Source organism: Oryctolagus cuniculus, chromosome 12, assembly GCF_051225735.1.
Source record: "Oryctolagus cuniculus isolate XC-2025 breed Fujian yellow rabbit chromosome 12, ASM5122573v1, whole genome shotgun sequence".
Lineage (NCBI taxonomy): Eukaryota > Metazoa > Chordata > Mammalia > Lagomorpha > Leporidae > Oryctolagus > Oryctolagus cuniculus.
Window position 1 is genome coordinate 113,660,088 of NC_142878.1, and position 8,432 is coordinate 113,668,519.

At 40.9% G+C, this 8,432-nt stretch overlaps 1 pseudogene; it reads left to right on the top strand.

Moving 5' to 3' along the window:
- The first annotated feature begins 6,825 nt into the window (after positions 1–6,825).
- Positions 6,826–7,935, top strand: LOC138844835 (NIF3-like protein 1 pseudogene; annotated as a pseudogene).
- The last annotated feature ends 497 nt before the right edge of the window (positions 7,936–8,432 follow it).

Sequence of the window (8,432 nt, forward strand, 5' to 3'; positions counted from 1 at the left end):
TGAAGTCAGGAGTCAGGATCTTCATCCAATTCTCCCACATGAGTGCACACTCTCAAGTACTTAGGGCATCTTTTGTTGCTTTTCCAGGCATATTAGTAAGGAGTTAGAAGTAAAGCAAGCCAGGACTAGAACCAGTGCCCATATAGGTTGCCAGCTCTCCAGGCAGCAGTTTAACCTGCTAAGCCACATGCTGGCCCTCCATTTTCCTTCTTTCTTTCCTAAAGATGAGCAAATATGTATTGATCTATTTTCAATCTTAGTCTATTTTGTATTGTTACAAAACCAGTGCACAATGTGTAATTTATAAATAAAAAGTGTATGTTACAGTCTTCTCATATAGAAAAGTCCATGATCAAGAGGCCCCATGAGGAGAGGCCCATATTCCTGTAACTTAACTTGGCAGAAGTCATTACATGGTGAGAGAGAGTGTAAGAGATAAAACTTATCACCTCAAGGTCCTTTCAAAATTGGTATCAATCTGTTCCTGAGGGTTGAAACTATTGTCTTGGGGATTTTTTTAAGATTTTGTTTATTTGAGAGGTAGAGCTGCAGACAGAGAGAGGGAGAGACAGAGAGAAAGGTCTTCCATCCGATGGTTCACTCCTCAAATGGCAACAATGGCAGGAGTTTGGCCAATATGAACCTAAGAGCTAGGAGCTTCCTCCAGGTCTCCCATATCAGTGTAGGGATCAAAGCACTTGGGTCATCATCCACTGCTTTCTCAGGTGGCAGAGAGCTGGATTGGAAGAGGATCAGCCAGGACATGAACTGGTACCCATATGGGATGCTGGCACCACAGGAGGAGGCTCAGCCCACTATGCCACAGCACCAGACCCAGGTATTAGCTTTTCAATACATCATCTGGGATGATACATGTTAAAATCACGCCATTTTTAAAATTATATTGCACTTTTATTATTATTCCAGTTTATTTGGCCTACAAGTAGACATTTTTATTGTAGTTATTCAATTTCACAGGTAAAGAAATTAAATGTCAGCTTTAATTTTTTTTTTATTTAAGGTAAATGGATTTCATATATTTCATATACACAGATTTAGGAACATAGTGATACTTCCCACCCTATCCTCTCTCCCGCTCACACATCCTCTCTCATCCTTCCTCTCTAATTCCCTGTCTTATTTTTCCTTAAAGATTCATTTATTTTTTATTTGAAAGGCAAAATTACAAAGACAAAGGAAGGAAGAGACAGAGAGAGATCTTCCATCCTCTGGTTTACTCCCCCCATGGCTGTGATGGCTGGAGATGGGCTGGTCCAAAGCCAGGAGCCAGTAGCTTCTTCCAAGTTTCCCACATGGTTGCAGGGGCCCAAGCCCCTGAGTGGACTATAAAGTGGACTATAAAGTCCACTAAAAGCAGGTCATTGTAAAAAGTAAGAGAAGTAGGGCTGGCACTCTGGTGTAGTGAGAGAACTGTGCCCAGTTTCAGTCCCAGCTGCTCCACTTCCAGTCCAGCTCCCTGCTAATGTGTTTGGAAAAGAAGCAGAAATCACTCAGGGGCTTGGGCCCCTGCAACCATGTGGGAAACTTGGAAGAAGCTACTGGCTCCTGGCTTTGGACCAGCCCATCTCCAGCCATCACAGCCAAGATTCACCCTATACTAGAGTGATCCAACATGGGAAGTGAGATACTCAGCAGACTCATAGAATGGCAGATGTCCTAAATAGCACTCTGGCCTCAGAATCAGCCCTAAAGGCATTCGGAGCTGGCTGAAAAGCTCATGAGAGTATTTCAGGCATGGAAAGCCAAGACACTCTGGCAAAAGATCTCTGCGAGTGAGATCCCAGTGGAAAGAACAGGTCATCAAAGAAGGAGGTACCTTTCTCTGAAGGGAGGAGAGAACCTCCACTTTGACTATGACCTTGTCTAAACAAGATAAGAGTCGGAGAACTCAGAGGGCTTCCATAGCCTTGGAAACTCATGACTGGAGCATAGGGAGATTACTGATGCCATAGACAGGAGTGTCAATTGGTAAAGTCAACAACAGGAGTCACTGTGCACTTACTCCTCATGTAGGATCTCTGTCCTTAATGTGCTGTACATTGAGATTTAATGCTATAACGAGTACTCAAACAATATATTTCACTTTGTGTTTCTATGGGGGTGCAAACTGTTGAAATCCTTACTTAATGCATAGTAAACTGATCCTCTGTAAAAAAAAAAAAATTATCAATTCCCAACTTGACTCTCACTGGGATTAAACATGACAATAGGTCTGCTCTGATTTCATCATCATCATTAAAAAAATCATCTATTATTTTTCACTTTATGTTTCTGTGTGGGAGCAAACTGTTGAAATCCATACTTGATGTATACTAAGCTGATCTTCTGTATATTAAGATAATCAAAAATGAATCTTGATGTGAATGGAAGGGGAGAGGGAGTGGGAAAGGGGAGGGTTGTGGGTGGGAGAGTCGGTATGGGGGGGAAGCCATTGTAATCCATAAGTCGTACTTTGGAAATTTATATGCATTAAATAAAAGTTTAAAAAAAAAAAAGATTCACCCTATACTAAGTCAAGAGTACAGCACTGTTGTTCAGCAGCAGAGACAAGGGCTGTAAACAATCATAAACTCTCTAAATGTCAATTTCATTCCTATACATTCCATTTTTTGCTGCTCTATTAGTTACCACAGATCAAGGAGAACATAAGGTATTTATCTTTTTGAGATTGGCTTAGTTCACTAAATTTAATGGTTTCCAGTTGTATTCATTTTGTTGCAAAACAAAGGATTTCATTATATTTTATAGTTGAGTAGTTGTTTATATATATGTGTGTGTGTGTGTGTGTGTGTGTATATCTCACAATTTTTTTTTTATCCAGTCATCAGATGATGGACATCTAGGTTGAATCCATATCTTAGCTATTTTGTGAATTGAGTTGCAATGAACATGAGGATACAGGTAGCTCTTTCATATTTCATGTGCCTATTTCATTTCACTTAGATTAATTCCCAGGATTGAGATTGCTGAGTCATATGCTATATCTACTTTCAAGTTTCTGAGGTGTCTCAATACGTCTTCCACAACAGCTGTGCTAGTTTATTTTCCCACCAATAGTGGATTAAGATGCCTTTTCCCCACATCCTGGCCAGCATGTGTTGATTGTTGATTTCTGTATGAGAGCCACTCTGACAGGGGTGAGGTCAAACCTCATTGTGATTGTGATTTGTACTTCCCTGGTGACTAGTGATATTGAGCATTTTTCACTTGCCTGTGGTTTTTAAAATTTTCTCTTCTGATAAGTGCCTGTAGAGCAGCTCACATTGGTTGCCCAGAGACCCAGCTATATCCTGTGCCCTCTTATGCAGTTTCCATAGTCTCAGCACACAGGGCTCCCACTGTCATGGGATGCAGAGGATTTGCTCCACCTTGTTAGACTGTCCCATCCAGAGAGGCAGAGACATTCCAAGAGCCTTGGCAGTTTGAGCACTGGAGCCTGTGACATGTTGAGTGGTTGGGGGGACCTCAGTAATATGTGGGTACACAGACTCTAGTCAATTTGCCAGCCAGACTCAAAGTCAGTGGGAAACATGGAGTTTTCCTTCTGTTAGAATCTAGATCACACACATGCACAATAGCCACCAACCAAATGCTTCCTTCTCCCCACCAGTTGCAAGTTGCATGCATTCAAGCTGCTGCCACTGGTACTGGTAGTAGATGGCATCTTGTCTCAGCCAGGTGCTGGGCACGTGCACAAGAGCTTCTGCATCTTCTGTTTCTGTCCAAAATGGTGCCCACCTTCTCTCAACTGATATTGGGCACCATTGCTTAGTGAATGTAGTGAGAGAAACATGCCCCCTTGTTTTTCACTGGGTCAGTGGGTACACTTTCCCTTCAGAGCTCCAGGCCAGACTCACGTCAAAGTCTCCCTCTGTCTATATCACCAGTGGTATGGGTTGCTGCAGTCTGATCTCACCTCACTCTCCAAAGCTGGTGCTTTCTCCTCCTCTTGGCTGCTGGCATCATGTTGTGTCTGTGTTCATGCTGCATGTCTGCATCTTCCACACTGATCCATGGTGTTTCTCTCCCATAGAATTTCCACCGCAGTTTTCTCTAACTCTTCCCCAATAATGTAACATTTTTTGAAACTAGTTACTGCTAATGTATGCCCTTCCCTATTCCACCATCTTGGAATCCTCCAACATCCATGCATTCTATGGAATTTTAGGTATATAAAATCTGGAGATACTCTATTGAAAATGCTAACATGGCATCCCATGTGGAGCCTCTGTATTAAGAGGAACACAGTTAATATCACTGAATTATTTTTCCATTGTTCAGTTGTTAGTGACACATGATCTTTCTTTGGAATTCAATAATTTATTTGGATAATAATTCTTAAAATTACGTTATTTTACTAAATTTATTTTTTTCACAAAATCAGTAGCAAATGAATGTCTTCATGAAACTAAGTTGTGTTTAATCTTTACCAATTAATAAATTGGGAGTGCCCTTTCAAGAATGTCTTTCCAGCCTGTAATCATGGGTAAAACACTATTCTTGCAGAGGGAGGTTTATTGTTTTTGTTCTTCCAGCTTATATATCTGTTATTCTTTATTGATTGCTATCATAATCTTGTTTTGCACAGTAGAATGTAGGTACAATCCTGACCAGTTCTCTCACTACCACTTCCTTTCACTTTCTCTTCTAGGTATATTCTAGGGACTACATGTTTCTAAGACCAGAGAAATAAATATATCTCAGTAGCTTGCTTACTTCATCATTCCTCAGCTCATTTTACATTGTGCTTTAGGACCTTTATGAAAATTTGTTAATTAAAATGAAAAGGCAAACACAGCATTCATCATTAGAGAATACACAAGAACAAGATATAGTTGGCATGGTTATAAGACGATAGAACCATGTAAGCTGAGAGCAAATTAGTCTCTTGTCTTTCTCCCACCCATGTACTAACCAGGCCTGACCCATCTTCATTTCCAAGATCAGATGAGATTGGGGGTGGAAGGTTCAGAGTGGCATGGCTTTAGACAGTCTCTTGTCTTTCTGATGCTATACCAAAAAGATATATTTGTTACATTTTGAATTGAAAATTAAGAGGAAATTTGCTAAATACCTATGAGGTGTATTCTGAAACAGAACCTTTATGAGTCATGAAGATGATTTTGTGGATAGTGTTTTAGTTCAAGGCTGGAAATAAACACTCAACATGCTGCAGAGCCAGGAATTATCTAGTGTTAAAACATAAATAGGTTATTTAGGTTATTTTGTAATTGCTAAAATAGTATGATCTTTGATAGATTTTTGGAGCTTTTACTTATATATAGATAAGACCAGGAGTGTGTGGAGGACAGAATTCATTGTGTGTCCTTAAATAATTCTCCATGCATTCCTCTCAGTCTATAAATGTAGCTTACACAGACACTTTTTAATGTTTTATTTTCTGGCAAATCATTCTATTATACATTTTAATTTTAACCTACTCAAATTAGTCTTTTTTTTTTTTTTGGCAGGCAGGCAGAGTTAGACAGAGAGAGAGAGACAGAAAGGTCTTCCTTCCATTGGTTCACCCCCCAAATGGCTGCTATGGCCGGTGTGCTGCACTGATCTGAAACTAGGAGCCAGGTGCTTCCTCCTGGTCTCCCATGCGGGTGCAGGACCCAAACACTTGGGCCATCCTCCACTGCCTTCCTGGGCCACAGCAGAGAGCCAGACTGGAAGAGGAGCAACCGGGACTAGAACCTGGCCCCCATAAGGGATGCCGGCGCCACAGGCGAAGGATTAACCAAGTGTGCCAAGGTACCAGCCCCTAAAAAAATATTTTTATCTTCAAGAGAAAGGGAGCTAGGTAGAATGAGACATATAGGTAGAGAAAACACTTTTTTGCATTAAATCATTCCTCAATCACCCACAGCAACTAGACCTGGGCCAAGACTGAATTCAAGAGCCAGAAATGTAGTCCCAGTCTCTCACAGGGGTGACAGAAGCCTAGTTAATTGATTCTGGAAGTCATACCCAGGCACTCTAAAGTAGAACTAGGGTATCTTAATAGGCATCATAACCACTACACTAAATGCCTAACCCCCATTTAAATGTTTTTTCTTTGTCATTTTTGAAAGTACTATATATGATTTTCCCCTGGTAATTCCTCTCTGTTTCTATCAGAACTCCAGTGATCATTTCTTGTATTTCCCTCCTGAATCTATCTGCATTCTTCTCTTTAACATTAGCCATCTAGGTATTCCCTCTAATCTCCCATTCATCCCATTCTCTGATTCTGCTTGACTGATTTTGTCATCTGTAATCAGACACTTCTCTTTCTCTCCAGTTTGAACATTTTCCATGACCTTTAGATGATAGTTTCTTCTCCACCTTGAATTTTTTTGTAGCTGTTCAAATAATACCTCACAGTTGAATCTCAAATGAAACCTGCAGCTTTCATTCTTTTTTATGTGTATATGGTATTAGTACAGGCCAGCCATGACTTAAATCAACATAATGGGATTTTTGTTGGACTCCTCATTTTCTATCAGGTCTAATTTCAGATCTTTCTGTTTCTTTGCCTTTAAATTTGTATTCTTGTTTTTTCATTACTTGATTTTATTTTTACACTAGGTGGACAGAAAGCAATCCTCCTTAATAAAGTTGACAATTAGCTTCACTAAAAACATTTTTAGCAATGCACGTTGAAAAATTCATCTTATAAATTGTTCTGCAATCCAAATATACAACAGCTTGTAAAACGATGTTTAGAAAATAAAAGCCAATGTAAAAAGACAGATTAAAGGCTATGGAGATGTACCTGGACTCAATTTGAGTTTTGCCAATTGCTGTATGTTGTCTTGCTTACACCTGGTCCCCATGACAGTCTGGTTTGTCCAATCTCTGAACTACAAATCTTCCTGTTCCTTCATGGGTCTGAAGACTCCCATTTCCTCCTTGAAGGACTTTGCATCCCTGTCTTCTGCTGAGAGTGGGACAATGTTGGATTGCTGGTGGAACAAGCCCACCACAAACTATAAATACACTCTACCTGACCAATGATTGACTGAGCAGGTGATGGAGAAGTCTCTGCATAAGAAGGCAAATCTCATCTTTTCCTACCTTCCACCTATTTTCCTACACATAAAGTGTGTTACCTGGAAATCCTGAAAGGGACGCCTGGTGTACCGGGCTTTGGAGAACAGAGTTGGCATCTACTCTCTTCACACAGCCTATGATGCTGCACCCCAGGAATTGAAAAACTGTTTTTCCAAAGGGCTTGGATCCTGCACATCCAGGCATATCCTTCCAAAGCTCATGGCTATCCTATAGAGGGAACCACTGAGTACAATTCAACATTAATCATATCCAAGAAATGGACAAAGTTGTGTCTGCAGTGAGAGAAGTTGAAGGTGTTCCTGTCACTTCTTTTTCTGCTAGGATTGGTGAGGAGAAAAACAAGGATCAGCCTGAATTGTACTGAGAAGCCTTTGATGCAGGTGGTGGTTCAGCTCTCTCAAAACAGATAACTTTACCAGAGATCTGAAATTATGTCACTGCAGAGAAGCCTTTGCTCTACATACTGGAGTGGGTCGATCATGCACCCTGGATGAATCTGTTGCCCTGGCAACCATGATTGAGCAAATCAAAAGGAACCTCAAACTAATTCATATTCAATTAGCTCTTGGGGTAGGAAGGACCTTAGCGTCATGAGTCAAAGCTGTGGCCCTGTGTGCTGGCTCTGCGAGCAGCGTCCTGCAGGGTGTGGAAGCAGCCCTATACCTCACAGGTGGGATGTCCCATCATGATGGTCTGGATGCTACTTCCCAAGGAATAAATGCCATCCTCTGTGAACACAGTAACACTGAATGAGGCTTTCTTTCTGACCTTTGTGATATGCTGGATGCCCACTTGGAGAATTAGATTAATATTATCTTGTTAGAGACAGACAGGGATCTTCTTTGTGTGGTATAAGGCATACAGAAACATCAAGATGATACAACCTACAGATTGCATCTCCACTCCTGTGGATATGTAACATGAGTCAGTGGAGTTTATATATCTTTCTGGAAGAGTATCTTAAGATGGATGGGGATGCTTCAAAAAGTTCATGGAAATGTTTATTTTGAGAAAACTGCATAGATTAAAAAATTTCACAAAATAAACAACTTTCAACTCCATTTTCTGCAAACCTTTTGAACTGCTCTTATATTATGTTTTCTAGTTTATCTGGTTCAGCAAATGTTTTATAGCTCATAAAGAAATAACTGAACTACCATAATGAAGAGCAAATATTAAGAAAGATCAATTGGCCGGCGCCGTAGCTCAATAGGCTAATCCTCCACCTTGCGGCGCCGGCACACCGGGTTCTAGTCCTGGTCGGGGTGCCAGATTCTGTCCCAGTTGCCCCTCTTCCAGGCCAGCTCTCTGCTGTGGCCCGGGAAGGCAGTGGAGGATGGCCCAAGTGCTTG